The sequence below is a fragment of the Protopterus annectens genome, chromosome 11.part0 (genome assembly GCF_019279795.1).
Source record: "Protopterus annectens isolate FY-2018-M chromosome 11.part0, PAN1.0, whole genome shotgun sequence".
Lineage (NCBI taxonomy): Eukaryota > Metazoa > Chordata > Ceratodontiformes > Protopteridae > Protopterus > Protopterus annectens.
In genome coordinates, this window is record NC_056745.1 from 113237543 (window position 1) to 113261662 (window position 24120).

The 24120-nt window shown below is 39.6% G+C and overlaps 1 protein-coding gene across 5 annotated transcripts in view; it reads left to right on the top strand.

Moving 5' to 3' along the window:
* The window catches only part of LARGE1 (LARGE xylosyl- and glucuronyltransferase 1), a 2030740-nt gene that overhangs the window by 1024322 nt on the left and 982298 nt on the right, over positions 1 to 24120 (top strand). The window contains exon 1 of one of the 5 annotated variants that reach the window (XM_044087488.1): positions 5500 to 5571. The exons of the other annotated variants lie outside the window; for them this stretch is intronic. The gene's annotated coding sequence lies outside the window, so the exon portion shown is untranslated. Of the gene's footprint in view, positions 1 to 5499; positions 5572 to 24120 lie in introns of those variants that run through there. 5 annotated transcript variants of the gene reach the window in all.

The window sequence follows — 24120 nt, forward strand, 5'->3', positions numbered from 1 at the left end:
TGAGGTTAACTCTGTCAAAAGCTTTTTGGGCTTCCACAGAGAGAGCATACTTCGGTGAGGAGTCTTTAATTGTCATATTTATTATAGCTTCTACTGATAATGTGTTATCCCACACTTGTCTACCTTTCATAAATCCTAATTGTTCTGCAGAGATGATAGCAGGAATTACTTTATGCAATCTATTAGCCAATATTGTTGCTAGTATTTTTATGTCTAGATTAATTAGTGTGATTGGACGGAAGTCATTGGGGTTAATACCAGAGGTATTTGTTTTAGGTATAAATATCATTTTAGAATTATTAATATAAAGGTCTGTGATTCCAGATTTTATTATATGATTGTAAACTTTGAGTAAGATTGGGACTAGTTGTTTCCCCAATAGTTTATAAAATTCTGCTATATAGCCATCTGGGCCTGGGGATTTCCCTGATTTCAATTGGTTGATGGCTAAGAAAACTTCTTCAGCAGTTATTGATAATTTAAGAAGCTCTATCTGCGTGTCCGTTATATGTGGGAAATGCAGATCATCTAAGTAGTTTTTAATTCCTCATTCATCTTCCATGAGGTGAGGGCCATAAATCTCCTTATAGATTTCTTCAAAAACTTTTATGATTTCCTCATCTGAGTTGTAAGTTTTTCCATCATGAATAATCTGTTTTATTGTTGAAGAAGGTGGTATTATGTTGATTATTCTGGCTAGGATTTTAGATGGGGTTTGTGCCCACTCTGAGTATTTGTGTAAGAGTTTATTTTCAATGAGAGAGAGCTGGTTCATTTGTATTTCTTGTATTTGTTTTTGAATAGAAGTGATCTGCTTCTCTATTGCCAGATCCTGAGTAAGTTGCAGTTGTAATTTGAGTTTTTTTAGATTATGTTCTAGACTTTCATCCTGGGATTTATCTTGTTTTTTTTGAGTATTGAGGCTTTTTGTATTAGAATACCTCTAAGTGTTGCCTTAGTTGCTGCCCATTGTAAATCCAATGGCATATTTGTTGTTTCTAGATTGTTGTTAGTTTGTATAAGTGTTTCTCTTATTGCTTGACATATCTCTTGATTTTTCAATATGTTGTGGTTTAAGGACCAGGTTATGCTGTGTTGCTTGTCAGTATTTAGTTTGATCTCCTTTATTATTAATTAAATTTTTGCATGATCAGATATAGTTCTGGGATCTGCTTGAAATTTTATTTCATACTTTCTAAAGTATGTTGAGATTAAAAAGAAATCTATTCTGGACCATGAATTGTGTTGGGATGAAAATAAGGTATATTTGTTGGTTCTAGAATCATGTCTGAAGAGTTCAAAGGGGTCTAATAAACTAAAGTCTTTCATTAGGTCATTTATAAGGTTTGTTAGGGCGACAGATTGCTTGTTATCCTTGTTCGTTCTATCTAGGTCAGGTCTGATAGTCAAATTCCAATCCCCTCCAATTAAGTATAGGTTATTTGAAAATTTTTCTAGAATTGAATATATATTGTAAAGGAACTCCGTTTGGTGCATGCAAGGAGCATAAACATTAAGAATTAAGATATTTCTATTAAGGGAAGAGAGGGAGCAATCTAAATAACACCACCTACCATTTGGGTCATATTCACTAGCTCTAATAGTGCCTTTGAAGGAGTTTTTAACTATTATTGCTACACCCTTAGATGCAGTATCGTTACCAGCAGCTATACTTGATTTAATCCATTTCCGATTTGTTTCTTTTGTCCATTGGGGTCTAGACATGTGTGTTTCCTGTATAAGCATTATCTCAGCATCTGATTTAAGTATTAAATGTAGGATTAACTTTCTTTTCTTAATATTCTAGAGACCTTTAACATTCCATGATTCCAGACGTATCATTTTTTCATAGTGTCATTTTGCTACTTGTCGGGTTTGCGAACTAATGTAAAGTTATAGGTTGCGTCTTATATAATCTATATGAGTGATATACATGTTCATGTATGAAGTGTGAGTAGTATACTGAGATAAAAGTTGATAATGTAAAAGACAACGAGTGACAACCAACCCCTTGCAGAACCCTCCCGTGCCTAACCACATAACTCCTTTTTCCTGTAAGAGGTAAAAAAACATATTTACAAGCCAAACTATATTACAAAAACCTATTTCTATTCTAAGATCCAACAGACTTTCAGCACGTTCCATCTTCCGTGCCTGCATTCTATCATTTTGTAACCATGCATTATGAATTAGTCATGTTGACTTTCATAAAAGAGAATATTGTTGCATTTCAAAGTGTAATACTCGGGCCCTTACTCATTTTAGTAATTATACAGGGTAGAGTTATTTTTGTATAGGATCTAACTTCTCTAGTTCGTCATGTTTTAAATCTTATTGGAGCCTATAGATGATCTGGGGTTCACTTATGAAATTAACAGTACACACTATCCCTCTACTTTTCTTTTCCATTTCTTTTAAATAATTAATTCAAAACTTCATACTCTCTGAGCTCCAGATGTCACTTCTATTTATAAATGCAAAAAACATGCTTATTAACGTTTATACAGACCACAATATCATACACTATATTTAGTGCTCCCCAAGTAATTTATGTACATTCACCAATACAAGTTGGACAACTCCTGTTAAAACAAATGATTTCCTTACCAGCATGTTAGCACATTTTTTTTTTTTTTTAGCACGAACATTCATTGCTGATAGAACTGAAATCTGACCTCTGCAATAAAGAAGCAACAATGAGTTTCTACACTGAGAGGTCCCTATCTTATCCAACTGTTCAGATTGGACCCTTTAAGTTGCTGACAGCAAATGTCATTACTTAAATTATAAACCCTTCCAGCCCAACTACTTGTACTACTTAATGCTGTTACACATCTTTTCTCTTCCTTCCTCTTCCCCTTTCCCTCCTCCCTTCCTTCTTTTGAATGTGATCACTGTAAGTGAACACATTTGTTTATCTGACAAAACACAATTATATTTGGATAAATTGACTCAACAATACAACTCTATTGCCCTAAAATACAGTTATATTTGGGTAAAAATCCTGCATACAGCATATGTTACAACATGAAACAGTTCCTTGTTTCTTCATACTCTAAAACTTCATTGCGAAGACTGATGTAATAATCTTATGTAGGGTTAGCTGAGATGAGGATATAAACTGCTTTAACAGTTAATTGATTTCTATTTTTCATTTTACATAACTGTTCTATCAAGTGCTTGTGCGACTTCCCCTATATATATGACATGGGCTTGCTTGACTCTCGCCTTCACACTTCTCAAGCTGCATGTAATAAAGACAGTTAGCTTAACAGTTATTGCCAACCCCGCCTCCCTGACTGCAAGCTTGTAATTGCTCCTTATCAAGCTTGGTAGAGGGGCACAACCACGCTCAACAGTATCTGCAATTTCCAGCAGGAGAGAAAGAAAAAAAAACGAGAAAGAAAAAAGAAAAAGAAAATTGGATGTCAACCACAGCATTCCATTTATCTCCTGACCAGATCTCTTAAGATCCATTCAAGTGCCAGAGTAAGAAGTCACCTGCTTTCCAAAATGACAGGTATGCACCGCTTGTTAAGTATTGTGACACTTAGGATCGTAAAAAAGCGCGCACCATGGAGACCGGTTATTGGATTATCTAATTTTCTGCAAAGAGTGTGTCTATTAAGCTAGCCTTGAATAATTCTTTAAATAAGATTGATGCATAGCATTCCGCTAGTACCTGTAGTATATATACAGGCTCTAAAGCTCAGACCATTACAGCAGCGATAATAAGCCTGATGAATGGTTCTCTATGGGTCTTTTTGTATTTGGTTTAATTGCTGCAAATAACGATTAGTAACAGAGATTTGAATTAATAGTATTCTTCCCACATGAGAGAGGGAAAATTTCCCTTGAGGTTGAATGACCTTTTATATATGTGCAGTACTTGTGATTATTTGTAATCCTCTCGTCGTTTAAGCGCAGAATTTGGTATGATGTGAAGGGAGCAGCAAAACGGTCAGCGTAAGTTCTTGTGTGTATTTGTTCTGACTTCCAGTGCTTAATACCTAATCGCTAACCAGGCCATTTAACAGTAATGTGCTTATTGCTTGTCTTGAACTAAAATCCAATTTGGAGAGTTTAGTGTCGATTAAGATCTTGCAGTGTATAGTCTTGCAGGTGGACTTAGCTGAATCTGTTTGAGTCATATAAAGCATTTGATTGAGAGAGAGATGAACGATATCTAATGTTACTTGCAAAGACATTATTTAAACCAATTTGTCTGACGTGTCACATATAAGGAAGAGTCACTATCTGATTTGCTACAACTTTTGAGGGAAGTGTGGCGTGATTATGTACATTCTTTTTCCATGTTCCTTACATTACTTCCTCTTTTCCTTTCCTTTTTCTCTTCCCCCTTCACCTCCTTCCTTCTCTTTGACCCGGATGCATTTGCAAGGTCAGGGTGCAAGTACTAAGGCTTGAATCTGTGATTTAGGCCCAAGTGTGGAATTCCAGGACGCTAAAAAGAATTTAGAGCTTAAACTCAGTTCTTTGAATTAAAGAGTACCTTAGTGCAGCAGCAAAAAGCATCGAGTAAACATCACTGGATCCGGTTCAACTGACAGGTTGTTATTAAGCTATATTTGTAGGCAGTTCTTTGAAAGCAGCAGCAAATGTTGTTTTGGCCTCGTGTACAGATTTTATTGCATAATTCGCGTTATGTTGAAAACAGAGAGTTGCTGGATACTTCCTTTGGAATTTGATATTTTTGTTTATTAGGTAGCTGCAAAAGGCGATAAGACTTGTCTCGATTGTTTTATTGGCAAAGGAAGGTCTTGTGCTACAGTTATTTTATGACCGTTCCATGTGATGCTTTTCTTTTTTTTGGCATTCATTATAATAGCTTGTGCATGCTCTGCATTTAGGATTCTAGCGTAAACTTGCCTCAGAATATCAGAAATTTGGGATTTTCTAAGAGCTCTGTGGATTCTCTCTATTTCTATCTTTTTAGTTATGTCTTTGTTTTCTATTATTTTGTATATGATTTCATTTGCAATTCCTCGTAACTGTGTTTGATCATACTTCTCCAGTATTCCTCTAATTAAGATATTGTTTCTTCTGGCTCTCGCTTCTAGGTCAATAATTTTCTCTTTCATTTCTGTGATGATGTTATCTCTTTCTGAGGCCTCTTTATGTAATTTTTGTATTTTCAGTTCATTATCTAGTATTTTACTTTCATTTTGCTCAATTCTTGCCGTCCTATATTCCAGCTTGCTTCCAAAGTCTGTTAACTTTGTTGAGAAAGTTTGTATTTCTGACTGAAGAAGGACTAGAGCTTCTTTGAGGTCTTCTAATGTGAATGACTGATCATTTTTAACTTTTTGAGTCTGTTTAGTTGCTTCAGATTGAAATTTACTTGTTTTTTGTCTTTTTGAAGAAAGATCCTTTTCTGGAGAATTAATTTGTGAGAATCTAGATTTAGTAGTTTGCTATTCCATTTGTTCCATTTTGAGTAGAGTAAAATTCCTTTATTTATTTGATTAGGTAGTACAAAGATTGGTAGGCTGGAGCACATGTAACCTGAATCACCACAGTGCCACTATGTAGAGGAGATCCTTCATCCAAGTAAGTTTCTTCCTTTTTTTTTTTTTCCAAAAAACTGAAGATCAGGAAAGCAAGATTAGTAATCCCCTGATGAACTTTGATGTTTATGATTATTGTTCGATGAAGTAGTCACAGATGATTTGGTTAGATTAACTAATAATTTTGAGATCAGGCAGAAATGTGTGCTTACTGTCTGGCGGCCATCTTAAAAAACAAACTATTTTCTTGATCGCCATTACCTCAGCTAGGAGGGTATCAGAATTACAAGCCTTTCCATTCGTTCCCCTTATTTAATTTTCCACAAAAATTGGATTTCTGTGAGGACCAACCCTTCTTTTCTATCAAACGTTTGCTCTGACTTCAATCTGAATCAATCGATAGAACTACCAGTGTTTTTTACGAACTATGGCAACAAGGCAGAGTATAAACTCCACCAATTGGATGTTTATAGACAATTATGTTTCTGTTTGCACAGGACTCAGGAACTGACAATCTGACCTGTTGTTTGTATTCTTTGCAGAGAACAAAAAGGGAACTCCAGTATCAAAAGTGACTTTATCAAAATGGATTTCGGATACCATTACTTATGTTTATAATTCACAGAACAAGCAACTACCAGGGAAAATTCAAGGACACTCAACCAGGGCTTTGTCTGCCTGTACTGTCTTTGGAGCCAGACTGCCTTTAGACTCAATTTGTGCAGTGGCTACGTGGGTTAATCCCCATACCTTCATTACTCATTACAAAGTAGATGTGGCCTCCCAGAACAGGACATCCTTTGGTTCAACGGTTCTGAAGAGTATATTCCATTGAGCCACCCAAGAAGAAGGTGCTGGGGACACTGTCCCAACCAACAAGAAGGAAGGCGAGATAGGGACAACATAACATAAAGAAGTTAAGTACTTTCCGTAACATTCCATGTTTGTTGTCCTTGATCTCGCCTTCCTTCTTGCATCCCACCCTCCTTCCCCCTCCTGGAGGATCGAGAGGGGAGCTATCCATATTTGACTATATAGGCCTTGATTTCCTTCCTGCCTTATGAGTTGGATAGAATAAGAATTTCTACTTATGGCTTGAGGGTTACTTTTTATATACAGATACATGTATTTTTGTTAGATATGTCTATAGTTTGTATATCTACACATTGTGGCCTAGTGTTATGGTTGATCACAAAACGAGATCTGGGTAACTTGCGCTAGGCATGATGGGATAGGGATTAGCCTCGAGCCAGTGGAAGCTCTCGAGCTTTAGAATATGGCAGACTCGGAGCCTAGGGTCGACTCCGAACCCAACCAACAAGAAGGAAGGTGAGATCAAGGATAACAAACAATGGAACATTATAGTAAGTACATGACTCCTTTTTTTATTGTTGGTAGAAATAGCTTGCCTGGGCTCCCTTTCATTTTTTTTGTCAGTGGTCTCTACTTGTAGTAGTTGTCTGCTCTTGGATAAAGCTAAAATAAAAGCATTGCTGCTTTACTGTGGAATATAGTTTCTTCTTAACCCTCAAGTGTTATGGTTTAGCACATTGTCTGTAGTGTGGAATCCCAGATTGCAGAGAATTGGTGGGTCATCTGGTGCTTGGCTGCAGTATTGAACTTCACTCTGTCAGCAGTTATTTCTTTGGATGAGAACATGCGGGCAGCTAGACTGAGTCTCCTGGATTATTTGCAGCTGAAGCATGTTGTATTGTACTAACACACCTGGTAAAATGTCCTCAACACACACCAGAATGTTAGTATGTGAGGGTGCCCCAGTACTTCTCTTGCTAGGGTTTGTCTCTCATTCACCCCTCCTTAATATACTAGACTTTTTTCATTGCTGTATCTTTGAGGTAAAGAGCAATAACTCACTGCACACCCTCGCATCACTTGGATTGAATTGTTTAGCTTCCCAAAATGCACAGTTCAGCTAAAAATCCTTTGGGTGAACTTACATACTCCTATTGTCCATGGATAGATGTTTACCTTCAGAGTTAAAAGTTCTGTCAACATTTCCCACTTGAGTCTCTCATATTGTAACATACATTTATCCCAAGTGATAATGCAAAAATGTACTGGTATTTAATTTTTCCTCAAGTTCTCTCCATACAACTAATTTGAAGGGAGCATCTAAGAAACTTGCATAGGGTAGTCAGATCTCTGTACAGATAGATTCACTGAATATATTCTGAAATGCTTAATATCCTAAATATTGCATGAATATATTTCAGTTCAGCAAAAGTAAATAAACATGCGTATGTTTATATCATGCAAATGAACTATAGGGTGCCTTAAACTTACGAAAGCCAAATCCTGGGGCAGTACATACACTGAAATTTTCCTAATTGTGTTTTCTAGCTTCATCAGTGTTATTTCCAGGAATCTGCAATGAGATTATCATAACGGGAAAGAGTAGGGCTAGCTTCTGGGGGAAAGGAGGCCAGTTAGCAATAAAGGTTTGTGTCACGGAGATGTGCTGGTGACAGAAGTTTTCTTTAACAGGGGGAGGTGGGTGACTTGAGTGGGCCATAGCATATGCATCTCAAATGAAAGGAAATCTAAGGAACAGTCAATTAACCTCTGGTTCAAAGCACAGCTGTTAAATACTCTCATATAGCCATTTAAGTGCAACAAACTTGCATGTTTGCTCTTAAACACATTTAATGTTCTGCTAGACTACTGAATATTGTACATAGCTTATCTATTTCATAAAAAATGCTGAGTGTGGAATTTTATCTTTAGTGTCCTGGACCGAAACAGAGTGGATATAAAACAAGCATTTGATTACTTACCAGGCAAGTTACAATATAAAACATAATATCATTACTCATAAAATCTCATCAGTTTACTGTGTGAGGCTTGATCATTTTTACATAAAATACTAATTTCTGTAGTACTGCACACACTGTGTGTACTGAAGTTCATCAAATTAATGTGAGCCTTGATCTCTGGAGCAAGTATGTCAGATTCATCACCAGAACCAAAGTATAAAAGTATGACACTTCCACTAGTGGTCTGGTATGTGTATTCAGAGTGCTGCCTTTTTTGCTGCACGATCCCCGGTGGATAGGATTAAAAAATTGCATCAGCAGTGCTCAGATAGGTAAAATAAGGAAGCAACCAGTCAAATGCGATTGATTTAAGCCCAAACTTTGTGCTGCCTACATGGGCCAGTAGCCTGAAGTCCGTAGCAGAACAATTGCAAGCTCCCTTAAACTGAGTGTATATCCTTGCTGTACTGCAATGCTTAAATTATCACTCTGTCCCGCTTGGAGGTCCTATGCTGTCTCCTTCAGAAACCACATTTCCAGCCAACGTAAGCTATTCTGGGTCTGTTGTACTTCCATTTTCTGTGCTACTATAATGGTCATAGTTTCCATTGTCAGGCTTACGGCCTGAATTTTTTTAAGATGGCATAGCTTCATCTCCATCCATATCAGGGGCTCATAAAGATCTGTATGTTAGAATTATTAAAAGTATGAAAACATCCAGTTGATGTGGTCTGTTGTCAGAAAGAGTTGATGGGAGTGTAGGTGATCCATTGTATTAATGTAAGTATGATCACATGCTGTCATGACATAGGGAGGAGGTCCTATGGTGCTGGACTACTAATGCTAAAACTTAAAATATCATCTGTTCTGAAAGTAAGGCTCACCAGTTCACTTTAGTTAATGTAGTTGTGATGTTGGAGAAAATCAGATCATCCAGATAAGTTCATGAGGACACACAACACTAACTGCTGCTTAACTGTGCCACACTGTGTGCTTTTTTTTTTTTTTTTTTTTTTTTTTTTTTTTTTACTTCAGCACAGGTAGAAAAAAAATAATGCAGTACCCTGCAAGATGATTTATTTGTGGTAATCAGGTAGTTGGCACTTTACAGTTCACATATTTGTGGCAGCAAAATATTAAAACTTAAACATTTGTGCCCAGATGTGATGAAAAGGCCTAATATGTTAGTGTTCAGATTGCATTCTTCCTCTTGCATTCATTATGGTACCATGTCACATATAATATAGGGCAATTTTTGACAGCATTACTGACAACATATAGATCATGTGTTTTAACTGAGCTATTGTCACTATGTATTGTTTTGCTGCTGTCCTTATGCAGTCTATGAAATGGTTACAGGACTGCCTTTACTATTGCTTTGTCTTTCATAATTTATATGCTAAAAAGGGGACCTGATAGTATTATACTAATTTGTTGAGAGGTTACTTGGAAAAGTAAGGTTTTAATGCATGTATCAAAGCTAAAAAAATGGGTTATTTTTCTTAGCTCACTAATTTAATGCTGCATTTGCAGAATGCAGCTGTTCTGCGTATTAAATTCTGCCCCAGCTGACTTTTCTGATCAGGAGCAGATGCAAACCCTGTGGTGGTACAAACACTGATTATTTTTGTCAGCTGCAGAAATCTGATTTTTTTTAGGAAGCCATTCTTTTCAGAAAGCTTTTTTGTGAATTGCTTTGTGCCCCCTCTGTAATCTGCATGCCCTGCTGAACTGTCAGTCGAAGATAAATGTACCATGCTTTAAAGAACCCAGTCCCCTTGAGAGATGTTTTCTGTCATTCTTTGCACTCATTTTAGTAGTAGACAGAAACATCCATGTACTCCTGAAAGCAGGTTGTATTGTCCAATCCAACAGTAGCAGCTAGCTAGATGTTCAAGATCTTTCTGTGATCTAATTCTAATAATGCATTTTCAAATGTTTTCTTGTGGAGTGATGTAGTTTTTGGTATATTTCAGAAATGCATTTAAGGTGCAGTTTAAATACATAATTACCTTTTAATAATATTTAACTTATGAGTACAAAGTAGCATATGAAGATATCTATGAGTCCTAACTCTAAGTTGCTGTTTGTACATTTTCCCCCAAGAACAACTAAGCAGTCAGTCATGGGGCTGGTGCCAGCTTTCATATGTCCCCAAACAATTTTCAGCTTGCTGTTGTCTGTATAATATCCTAACAGAGTCTCGTTATAGCAGTCACAATTGCAGTATTCAGAAATGCTGTTGTGCTTTTCCCATGGTATTAAAGCAGCGTTGCAGTCATTTGAAATACTGCTATTATACATTGAAGGAATAATGCCCACTGGTGCTCTCATGCAAGTTTGAGAAACATGGTTAATTCATAGGGGTGCAGCCAAAGAGGTCAGCTGTAAAGCCAAAACCCTCTGACATCCATTGTGCGTCACCAAATTATGTAATAGCAAAAGAAAAAAATGAGCAAATAATTCTGTTTACCGAAGCATTGCTGTCCCTCTGTTTTATGAACAAAATCTTGTTAGCAGGTGGTAAAATGCTTGCAAAGAGTACAGTAATGTTATTTTAAGTTGCAGGGAATACCATAACTGTAACTGCAGGCACCCTAGAAAATGTTATACTGTACATGACTGGCTTGTGTTCCATTTCAGAAAGTGATGTCATGGTACTGCTTTTTGGTCTATTATTGCTTTTTCTAATAGTCTGATGTTGGATAACAAAGGAGTATTTCAACTTTGCCATGGTAGAAGGAAGGGTACGAGTGGTGAATTAAAGCTGTGGTTACAGTGAGACAGGAGTGTGAGTTTCTGGTAAGAACAGAGTGCAGACAGATGTAAAGGCTGAAACCTGTATTCATTTACTTGCATTTTGTTGACTTGGTTTTTCCCACTGGGCAGAACCATTTTGAGAGATGACCCAAGAAAATAAATTCAAAAGTACATTTTAAGTTTTACTCAGTTATTTGCAAACCAAACAACAGTTGTATCAGAATGTGTAAGAAGTACATGTGCAACCTAGTCATTAAGTAAAGAGTGGTGAGCATTGATAATACTTATTTGGGTAGGTAATGATTAGTTGTGTGGGAATAAGAGGGAGGTGAAAAGTGGTGACAGGAGATGCTAAAAGGTTGATATCTGTACGTACTCTACAGTCAGTGGTTTTCCTCCTCCCTCCCATGTGCATAAATTTGGATAAATACTTAATCCCCTGTACAAGTTATGGAGATGACACTGAGATGAATCATCAGAAGAGTTGATTGTGTACACAGCTTTTGGTGTAGTGTGCAAAGTGTTATATTTCTCCTTGCTGTACATTTACAGTAACTCCAAGGGACCGAGATATTTCTGTATTGCATATTTGCTTTTATTTATTTGGTATCTCAGTAAGTAGACTTGTGCAGGTTTTTTTCAGCCATGATCCAAGAGGTAAAATAAAGATAGAAAAGTAAAGCATGCAATAAGCAGAAAAAAGTGACATAGTGAGGTGTCTCAATGTTGTAATCTTCATTAGATCACTAGTTCAGTATTACTGACAATTGGGATGTATTCTGCCACAGAAAGTGTGTGTTCAGCCAGTCTGTAACAGTTTGGCCATGTTCGTTCTGTGCTGTGTATCCAACCTCTGATGTATGCACAAGACTACATGGTAGTACATAAGGGAGGTGTGTGTGAAGACCCTCTCTGTGTGGAAGATTTTCAATCCATATATATCTAGTTAATCACTGTATATTAATCATATCAGATAATGGTAGTAGAAGTAGCAAACTTAAACTCGTCCTAAGTCAAAAAAATAATAAAAAAAATATATAATTTGAAATATACAGAATTACTAAGTATTCAGAAGTAATCCAAGCAGGGTAGGCAGTTTATTTCCAGTCAAAAATCCTTTATTAAGTGCTGTAAAACAAAGTGTTATTGGTATACATGTTAAATTCACATCCCTTCCCCCATCAGTGTGACAGCCAAGCTGGTTCTGTCCTACTTAGTAGCTGTCATAATAATATAACACTTATGTACTTTAAAATTAATAATGATGTTTTACCTCTTATTTAACCAGATTATTAAGTCTATGATTTTATCCAAGACAATATACTACATGGCTGGAAATATATAAACCTTAGACCGTATGGCAATCTAAAAATATATATAAATATATATATATATGCACTTAGCATACAAAGCATCCATTGTAAAAATCATATTCTATTTCCATACTCTGTTGTTAACAAAGATCGCTTTCGTCCTTCTAGACGTTTTCAGGTCTGTGTACAAGAACTTTAAAAACTATCTACAAAAATATTATTGTACAATTAGTATTGTTATTGCACATAATTTAGGCATCTCTTTTCTAAGTATGTGCTTTAGGTTCTGCAGGAGGCCAGGAAACCCACTACCAGAAAATCATACATGTCTAAATGGAAAAGATTTTCTGCTTGGTGCCTCTCTCGCCATCAGTACCACTTTCTCAGTAGGGGTTCATCTGATTCTCTCTCTCTTGTGTGATCTGTTCCATGCTGGCATGGCATATTCTTTAGTTAAAGCTCACCTGTCAGCAACCTCTGCTTGTCCTCTTTTGGCCTCTCGGTTTGAGATCAGGCAATTTCTGCAAGATGTCCTAATCAAACGCCAGTTCCTCCACCTTGGGACCTTAATTTTGTTCTTGAAAAATTAACTCGGGCTCCTTTTGAACCTGCTAGTTCAGCTTCCTCGCAAATTTTTACTTGGATGACTGTTCTGCGGTTAGCTCTTACTTTAACCAAGAGAGGGTCTGAGTTTCTGTTTCTTATGGATATGTCTTTTTTTAGTTTTTTACAGACAGTATGTCTCTCTGTACTAATCCTTCTTTTGTGTGCAAGGTGGTTAATGAGTTACCCCCTAATCAGTCTGTTCAACTTCCTTCCTTTTTTCATTCTCCACAGTTTGCCAGTGAGAAGATTCTCCACGCCTTGGACCTGCATAGACAGCTCAGATATTATTTAGATAAAACAATGGCTATTTGCAGATCTGAGAACTTTGTTTCTTATCATCCCAGGACTTTGGCTTTAGACGTGTCCAAGCAAATCATCTCCACCTCAATCTCGAAGGCCATTTCCTTTTGTTATTTATTTTATGGCAAATGTCTTTCTTCATCTGTAAAGGAACATTCTGCTAGAGCAGTTTTCTCTTCTGGTGTCTTTTGCAAGAGTTTAGACACCATTTCCATCCTTGAAGCTGCTACTTGGTCCTCTGTTCATGCTTTTACTAAGCATTGCAAATTGAATGTTGTTTCCAGGGCCAAGGCAGGTTTTGCCAGGGCTATTCTGTGCCATCCTCCTTTCAGTAGTAGTTTTAGCTCTTGCACTTTCCCTTCAGTAAAGAGTACTGCAGCAGTGATATGGATTGACATATTACAGCTGTGTAAAATCTTCACAGTAGATTTCCTTCTCTTCACTGTTGCAGTATTTGTTCCCTCCCTCCTCAGTTACAGTTCTTGCCCCTGTTTTTTGTTACCCTTCTGGTCGAGGGGCTGTCACTTCCTTTCCCATCTGAACTTGTGTCTTCCGGATGCACATGTTCTATGTTGTCATTGGGTGATATTTTGTTCCTTCTGGGGCTATTCATTTCTGAGTATTTATGCCCCAACACCCTAAGTGGGGAGCATTTGTGTGACGTATGGCCCCTAAAAAATCTAAAGGCTTTGATATGCTAGCAAGACATTGGGCTATTCTTGGTAGGAGATCCCGTCAGTTGCAGAACACTCTAACAGTGAAGAAAAAGGCATTTACCCTTATGGTAATATTTCACACAACTATACTTTTTTAAATCCACAGATAAATAGTAATTAAACTAGGAATGAAACTGCTATTTTAGTGATATGCTGTGCAAGTTTTACCACCAGCTATGACCTACACATATACTGTATATTCCTCAAACATATGAAGTGGAAGAAGATTAAATGTCATTATTATATAAATGACTTTTTGAATCGCATTTTACCTTACGATCAAAGCCAGGCAGTCAGCATTGGGTATATCCTGCATTACCCACAACCAGTCATGAATTATTGCTTTAATACACCACATACTTCTCCAAATTGCTGTAGATCTCTCATCATCATCATTGCCCTTCCACAAACCTACATCCTTTACATCACATCACAGCAACATAAGTTGTGGTATTCACCCTTACATAAACAGATACACCAACATAAAGACCATATACATGAATAAGTAATCTGAAACATTTATTGCCTACCAGCAACTACCAACATTAAAAAAATCACTGGTTTTGTTATCAGATCTGTTTTATTACTAGAAACAATATATAAACCCAAATTATTCAAGTGCAGCTGCACCCTCCATTCCTGTTTATGCAGCTTTGGGAGTTCCCACCTGAAATGACATTTTGGAGTAGGTGTGGTGTCATTGACTGACCTCATCATGCCCCATAGCCTCCTCTGATTTAAGTAATTTTTACAATCTTAAGCCCTATTGTAAATAAATGTTAGTATTAAAATTTGTAGCAATTATGACAACAGAAATGAAATATGGTAAGAGTTAGTCAAATAAACAATCAGTTAGTGAATCATATGTGCTGCTGAGGAATTCTCGCTGTGCTACAGCCTGAGAAATAATTGTTGTGCATGCTGCATAAAAACAAAAAATGTACTTAAAACTTTAAATGCCTGAGATACTACGAGTGATGCATAAAAATAATCGTATTACAAATGTTTATAATAAGACACATCTGACATTTAGCTCATAGAACCTATCAGCCCTAGGGCCTATACAAGCCTAGCCATAACAATTCCCTGGCTATTTCTTCCCACACTATTTACGTCCCTGGACCCCTGTCTAGCAGGGCGACTGATGTGATCCCCAGGGTGAATTTCCTTTCTTCCATCCAACCGTCAAGGTTCCTTTTGAAGAGGGCCAAAGAGGCACTCTGCTTGACATGTATGGGCAGTCTATTCCAGAGTCTGGGGAGTCTCTGGGTGAGGAACCTATCCCTCCAGCATATTTTATTTATTGTGATGACAAGGTTTAGATCCCTGGAGCATGTGGCTCTGAGGGATTGGGATTTCTTTAAGTGTAGCATGTCCAACAGCTCTGGGTTTTTAAGCAGAGATCACCTCTGAGTAGACAATATGCGACAAGAGTATAGCTGGAGCTTTTTAAGGCAGTCAGAGTAGGGCATCTGCTTTAGGCCTGTGATTCTTTTAGTGAGGTATTTCTGCGGCCTTTCCAGTTGCAGATGTCTTGAGACATACATTCTAAATGGGGTAATGTATTCTATAATGGGTCTAATGAGGGATGAATACAATTGGACAATGACCTCCTTTTTTCTGGATGAAAAGCCCTTAGTGATGAGGTGTGCCACATAGAAGGATTTCCTGACTGTTGTGGCGATGTGGTTATCGAACGTTAAACCACCAGACTAGCTTCCTTTTTTTGGAGGAGAGCATCTTGGTTCTATTTGGGATGGCACGATTCATGCATGAGTGGATGTGCTCATACAGTGCCTTAGTGTAGCATTCAGCAGTCAAACTTTCAGTTCCCATCTGCATGGGTGTCATGAAGTTTGTCACTTTTGATGTTATAACAAATAGGAAAGTTGACAGATACAGAAATTATTCTATAATTTAATAAATCACTTTCTGATGAACTCTCACCATGTTACAGCCTGAGCTATACTGTTGTGTGCTTTACTAATTATAATATATCGATTTCCATGAATTTTGTGCGTTAAAGGGAGGATGCAGTATCTGCTGTTGTATGCATTACAACAGTGGTGTGGTTATATTATGGCAATAATTTTTATTTTAGCTTGTTGTATTTTGCTATTTGTATTGAATGTTTTAATTTATAAGTGTCGTTTGCAGCCTACAGTATGAGGATGCTGTTTGTGAAATTAGTTTAGCAGCACTAATGTGTTTATTCCAGTAGGATGGAAATGGAAAGAGCTTGGTACTATGTACCTCTGGGTGGGGGATGGGGGTGTAGTACACTTCAGTATAACCTCACATGACTCTATAAATCCAGGCACTAAACTCAGGATAAATAACTTAAAATCCCTGCTTAAAGCCAGAGAGAGACTGCATGTCAGCAATGAAAAGTAGTCAAGCAGCATGGAAACCACAGATTATAGAATGTAACCAAAAAAATCTGTTTGAAATCACAAGGGTGTCTGTTTTCATTTCCATTGAACTAACACATTCAGATTTCAAAAACAATTCTGGACAAAAAGAAAAATCAAATAAACTATTCATCAAACAATGGAACTTCAGAAAATGGCCCAGTGCTGCTTTCTTTGCCCCCTATCGCTTACTTTATTTATTTACTAATCTCCTACCAACATTACTGTGTCCAGCCAACCTTATTCTGTCCAGGCTGATATCTACAGTATCCCTATTTTATACCCAAGCCCTTTTGATTTTCTTCTGTGAAAAATAAATTATATTGAAAAAAAACTTTAAAGGCCAGATGATGCCCTCTCCCTCCCCATATTCAGATGGCCTTTTCCCTTTTTTTTTTTTTATTGTGGGCTGAGGCCACCTATTTCAGCCCTTGTAACACATCTATTACCTCTGCCTTTACAGGAACATCATGCCTCATTTAGAACAGCACCCAGGTTTTTACTGCATTATCTAAAATTCCCAAACCATGTGCACCCAACAATTTTAGACCAATCCCCGTATTTCTTAGCTTAGAAACATTCCTTGAGAAGAAGAAGAATATTGCAATTAGCCAGCTATATGCATAAATATTCCTTTTTATCCAGGGACTAACATGGCTTTTGAGCTGGCCGTGATGCTGTGACTACCTTATACACTCTCACAGATGCCATTCTAATTAATATAGATAGAGGGACCTGGCTGGATCAATTTCTATTGACCTAACAACAGTGTTTGACCTTGTAGAGCATAATCTTAGCCTTGATTTACTCACATCTGTTGGCATTAGTTGTAAAGAATCTCGGATGGTTCGAAGCAAATTTATCCCACAGAAGTTTTAACGTTAAGGTAAATTTAAATATCTCTCCTCCTGCTAGTCTGATCAAAGGGGTGCCCCAGGGTTTTGTCTCATCACCCTCCCATATCATTCCTTATCACTGTGCAATCCACTTATTTTCCATGACTACTGATCATGCAGTACTCGGGTAACATGGTAATCTATAGATATGCACATTCTCTCCCTCCAATATCAAGAAAGAATTGGAAAAGCTCCTCTTGAAATTAGTCACAAAAATGAACCTCCTTCTAAACCTGGACAAAAAAAATAAGTCCATGATTTATGGCGTCTAGGAAAAGCTAACCTCACTTCCCTTAGACTAGGAAATATTTCACAGTAGTCCGTACACTGTTAAGTTAACAAATCACTTTCCACTGTCTAGGTATCTGGCTTGACCTTTGATTAAATTTCCATCACCACTTAAACACAGCAAAAGTTAAACTGTTCTGGTCCAGATCGGTTTCTCACTTTCTCTCAGAAGGAAGAAGGGCAGCTAGAAAGGCTATTCTCCTTCCCCGTCTTGAATATGGACTATCAGTAACATGTGCTGCATTCAAGATAAGTCCGTCTTTACAAACTGTCCAATCCAATATATAGGCTAATAACCATTTTCTCTGAAAGAGTGCACCAGTGCCATTCCCTGACAAAAAAAATTAAATGCTTACCAGTAAAGCACAGAACAAAGCATTTATCTGCGTCACTTCTGTTTAAATTTTTTAACTTGTAGATGTGAAGTTGTTCAATCTCGCCGTTTGTTCTTATACGTGGGTATGGAGCCGATCCACCAGCTCTGAGTTGGCTGCTTTCCAAGCTCAAGATCTTTCAGCAGCTCGAGGCACAGCACCTATCCCATGATGCTCTCTGACTAACCGTCAGATCTAGTTTGCCGCTGCAACGGATCACAAGTCTTTAGTGTGCTCGTGCCAGTGAAAGTTTATTAAGGAGCTTTTCTACAGCTAAGTTTACTTTTTATTTAGATATATCCGTTTTTCTACCAGTATCTCTTGTCATGCTATCTTTTTTTAGGGCTTTGTCCTTTTCAGTGTGTTTTATAGAGCAGGTTGCTCTCTTCAGTTGGTTTCATCCTTCGCTATAGTTGTGCAGGAATCTAAATTTCTTCCTATCCCTTTTTGACTAGTTTGTTAATTGTTGTAGCTTATTATTGGATTGTACTGTTGTACTTATATTATCAGGGCTCTGATAATTGTCCTCCTTGGTGTTTCTATTTTTTGTGTTTGGATAGTATTATTGTACTTGAAATTAACCGGGATCTGTTAATTGTGCTTACTCTATGGACATGATGGCTGACCAAAAGCAAAAGTCTGGATTTAAAAGATGTGACTGTGGCCAAAAAATGTCAATAACAGATAACCACATTTCCTGTGTGTATTGTTTGGGACCTCTCCATTTGCAGGAGGATTGCTCCATCTGCCACTCTTTTATTGACAGAGTTCTGTTAGAGAGACGTAGGAAACTTATTGATCGAGGTCTCTTAACACGTGAGTTTCAAGAAGCTTTGGACAAGTCAGACCAGACCTCCAAGTCTTCGAAAGGGTCGAAGTCGTCTCAAGTGTCCTCGGAGCCTAAGTCTTCTGCTCCGAGCACCTCTGTTAAGGTTCGGTCACCAGTTCCTAGGTCTTCGGAACTGTGTGCCTAACTTATCATTCGGAGCCAACCTTTGGTTTTGGAGCCGGTATAGGAGACTTTAAAATCTCCAATACTTAAATCTGTAGCTTCTTCGGCCCCTTCGACCCGATCTTCAAGGATGTCAGATATTGATGTTGACCGTGTGGTGCAGAGGCTCTTGGAGAACCCGGCATTGACTAAACTGCTCTCGGCTTCGTCCCAACTGGGTTCGAGCCCTGTTCCTGCCCCATTGCCTGTGACTACTCCTCCGAGCCTACCCAGGCCTTTGGAGATGGAGGCAGAAGATATGATGGTTGTGAAACCCATGGAGCCGAGTCATGTCCCAGTGACTTTGGTTCCACCCACCCTGACCTCTTCGGTGCCATCTGAAGAGTCTCGGATCCGACACTCTCTCATCTGTTTCTGGGGGGGGGGGGTTCGAACCGAAGTGCTGGTTCTGACACTTCCCTCGGGGCTTCGGCGCAGGTGAGATCGGCTCCGTCCTCTGGTTTGGAGCCTTCGGCCTCGGCACGTGTGAGACCCCCGTCGTCTTTGGAACTGGTGGCTTCCTCGGGCCGAGACTTCGAGGCCTTTGATGCCATGAGGTGGGTATTCTCTGTTCAGACTCACACTACAGGTCTCTCCTCTTCCTCCCTGAAGATGCCGAGTTCTGCCTCTTCGTCTAAAGCACCTACTAAGCGACGAGACCCAGAGCCTCAGGTAGCCCCTTTGGGTGACCCCTGCTCTACTGAAACTTCACCGGCTGCCCCCACCAATGAAGTTCCCAAAAAGAGACTCTTGCAAGAGGAGGCATTTGGATTCCCCTCAGGAATCCTTGACATCAGACACTGACTTAGAGGAATCGGAAGGGTCCCCACGGTCCCCCTCAGAGGATGTCTCTTTGTGGACATCCTAGAAATACTTAAGCAGAGCGGTGACTGGCAGTCCATTCACCCTACTGAGGATGAGTCGGTGCTCCTGAAGGCCTTTGGGTCTCAGCCCTCCACCTCCTAGGTTACTCCGCCCTTCCATGAACTAATGGATCTGGTCGCTCGAAGGGCGTGCGAGTCCCCTGACACCATGGAACTAGTCCCTCGGAGGCCCAATAAATTCATTACTGCCCCTCAAGAGAAATCGTTCCTCACTAAAGGAGTCCCTGTTGATGCCATGGTGGTGGCGACGGCCACCAAGAAAGAGATGTCAGAGACTTCTGCTACTGTCCATCCTCCTAATAAGGATTCCAGGACAATGGACAGATACGGGAAATGCATTTTTAGTTCTGCGACATTTGCCATGAGATCGCTTAACTACTTGACCCATTTTACTCGCCTTCAACAAGATCTCCTTCAAGAGTTCGGAAATACTCTAAAGGGTAACACAGATGAGACTATTTCGGAAAAGGTTACAGCCCAGCTTTCTACCCTTAATTCCGTAGTCAACTCATCCATGCGGCTCATTTCCTATGCAGCTTGAGGGATCGAGACAAGTAGCAGATTCAGCGATTGCTCTGCGGAGACAGCCCTGGATGCACTTGTGCTCCTTTGCGGACGACTTCAGGTCTTCCTTTCTCAATACCCCATTTGATGGCTCTTCATTGTTTGGGCCTAAAGTCAAGGAGACCCTCACTAGGTGTGAGCAGGAAGGAAAGACACTATCTGCCGTAGGAGTCCATTTTTCCTCCCCTATTAGACTGTACCCCAAAGGACAAAGAGGTGGAAAAATGTGGTTCTGGAAGTCCCAAGTAGCTTTCCAGAACACATGTAGTGAACCCCTCTTCAGGGGCAGAGGAGGGAGCAATAATGGAAGACGCCGCTTTGGCGGCAGAGGGGGTCCACAGAACCAGGGTGACAGGGAGCAGTTTCCTGGTAAGCCCTATCAGCGCTCCTGAGAGGAGGCCCGACTGTCCTACTCTGGAGGCAGTCGGGGGTCGCTTGGCTTTGTACCCAGATGCCTGGCTATGAATTGCATCAGATTCATGGGTACAAAACATAGTTACCAGAGGTTACCTCATTCCCTTTGTAGAACCACTGTTACCCACAAAAAGAATCCCAGATGTTCCAACCAGTCTGAGGAATCAAGCAGTCACAGAAATCCAAAACCTGCTAGAAAAAAGTCTTCCGGCCAGTCCCGCCGGACCAGATAGGATCCGGTACTTACTTCAGGTTCTTTTTAGTTCCAAAGAAAACAGGGGACTGGAGGCCCATTTTAGACCTCAGCAAACTCAATACATTTGTAAAGAAGGAGAAGTTCCGGATGGTCATGCTTCAATCGATACTCCCGTTCCTGGGAACGGGCGATTGGATGTGCTCTTTAGATCTCAAGGATGCTTACTACCACATCAAAATGGCCAGACCATCCAGAGATCACTCACGTTTCTGGCTGGGGGACAGTCATTACCAATTTTGAGCTCTGCCCTTTGGCCTCACTACAGCCCCCAGAGTGTTCACCAAATGTATGGCAGTGGTTATGGTTCACCTGAGGCGTCTAGGATTCCAAGTGTTTTCTTATCTGTATGACTGGCTCCTATCCACCACCACCAGGCATCAACTCATGCAGTCTAGGGATCATACGATCAATCTTTGTTCTCGGTTAGGAATAACCATAAATTTCAAAAAATTTGCTTTATTACCATTGCAGCATATCTCATTTATTGGAGCAGACCTAGACACCACCACCGCCCTGGTCAAATTACCTCTAGAAAGAGTCACCTCCCTAAGAAATCAGGTGTCATGCTTGCTACAAGAAAAGAAAGTACCTGCTTCTAAGGTGTTAAAATTCTTAGGCACAATGGCAGCTTCCCTCATAGCAGTATCTCTGGGCCGGATGCACATGCGGATACTCCAGTGGTTGCTTTTCACCCAGTGATCCTACCAACACCTTCCGATGTCATTCAAGATTCTATTGACGGATGCTTGCAAAAGAGACCTTCTCTGGTGGTTGAACAGCCACCAGGTGACAGTAGGTCGACCATTTGTATTACCCCCTCCAGTGGCCACGGTGACCACGGGCGCTTCACTGATCGGGTGGGGGGGGTCTTTTTCAGGGAAAGACTGCCCAAGGCACCTGGTCAGAGATAGAATGTCATTTGCACATCAACATCCTGGAGTTGAGAGCAGTGCTTTTAGCGTTGCAGCACTTTCACGACTCTCTACCTCAGGGGACGATTGCGATTCAGACAGACAACATGTCGATAGTCTGGTACATCAGCAAACAAGGGGGAACCAAATCTTACCCCTTATGCCGAGAAGCTTTGAGGATTTGGAAGTGGGCTGTGTCCACCGGGCACTTTCTATTAGCAATGCACATCCCGGGGAAATCCAACGTGATAGCAGACAAACTGAGCAGAGCTATTCGGTTACCCCACGAGTGGTCCGTCAAACAAAATGTGGCTGAAAGGATATTCCACAGATGGGGCCAGCCTTGCTGCGACCTTTTTGCATCTCCGATGAATGCCAAATGCAGAAGCTACTTAGCCCTCAACCCTCCACTGGGGGACAATCCCAGGGATTCACTTGTGCACAATTGGCCCTCGGGTCTCCTGTATGCCTTTCCTCCACCCCACTGATTTCCAGATTCTTGATGAAAGCAAAGGGCTCTGGAAGGACAATTATTCTGATAGCCCCCTTTTAGCTTTGGCTCCCCTTTCTTCACCAATATCAACTGGAAGAACCTTGGTTTCTGGACCCAGTGCCAGACCTTCTGACGCATTCATCAGGAGTTCTTCGCCCCTCTCTTCAGTCCCTCAAACTGACAGCTTGGCTGCTCCACTTCCCAACCTAACCAGGTCATATAATCTTTCTTCTGAAGTTCAACATATTCTGGTTTCCTCTCATAACGTCTCCACTAGGAAACTGTACAGTAGTAAATGGAAACGTTTTGTGTACTGGGCCTCTCAACGTGATATTGATCACTATGTTGCCCGTCTTGATATGGTTCTGGAATTTCTCACAACAATTTTTCAGGAAGGTGCTGTAGCGATCACTGTTAGAGTTCAGTTGGCCGCTATATCTAATTTTCACTTGGGGATTGAATGATCTAATCTTATGTCACACAGAGTATGTAAAACATTTTTGAAAGGGACTCATCACCTAAGGCCACCCATCAGACAACCAGTGGCACCATGGAACTTAAATTTAATATTATCTCAATTGATGCTTCCCCCCTTTGAGCCTGCATCCTCTTGCACCTTGAAATTCATATCATGGAAAACATTATTTTTGGTGGCTATCACTTCAGTCAGCTCGTAGAGTTTCTGAACTTCAAGCTCTTTCTGTTGGGCCCCCTTACTTGTTTTATTTTCCTGATAGAGTATCTGTCAGGACAAATCCCTCTTTTCATCCGAAGGTTTGCTCCGAAACTAATCTGAATCAGTCTGTTGAGTTGCCCACTTTTTTCAGACATCATTCTAGCAAAATGGAGTATATGCTGCATAAACTTCATGTCCACAGACAGTTGAGATTTTACTTGGACAGAACGAAGGATTTTAGAAAATCTGAACAACTTTTTGTCTCCTACACTTATAACAAAAAAGGGCTATCTGTGTCTAAAGTTACCTTGTCTAAATGGTTATCAGATTGCATAAAGTTTGTATACTCTTCAACTAATCAGACCTTAGAATACAAGGTGAAAGCTCATTCCACTAGGGCGGTATCCACATCTCTAGCTCATGCAGCTCGTTTGCCTTTGGACACCATTTGTGCAGCAGCCACTTGGTCAAAACCACATACATTTATCACTCATTACAAAGTGGACAGGACCTCCAGGGACAGAGCTTCCTTTGGTTCCACTGTTCTCAGGAATGTACTCCCGTGAGCCGCCCAGGGTTTGGGTGCTTGGGATACTACCCACGTGTAAGAACAAATGGTGAGATTGAACAACTTCACATAAAGAAGTTATGTTCTTACCATAACATTCCATGTGAGTTGTTCATCTCGCCTTTGTTCTTAAATTTCCCACCCTCCATCCCCCTCCGGGTTCTTGAAGACCAGTTACGACTGGAGGTCTGGTTGGGTTTGTCTACTGTCCTTTCCTTCTACCAGACTTTCTTCCTATGGTTAACTGTGTGTGTATATATATATATATATATATATATATATATATGTGTGTGTGTGTGTATATATATATATATATATATATATATATATCATTTTTTTTTATATATACACATATTGACATTTAACCTGTGGTGGTGGTGCTGTGCTAGCGTTGTCG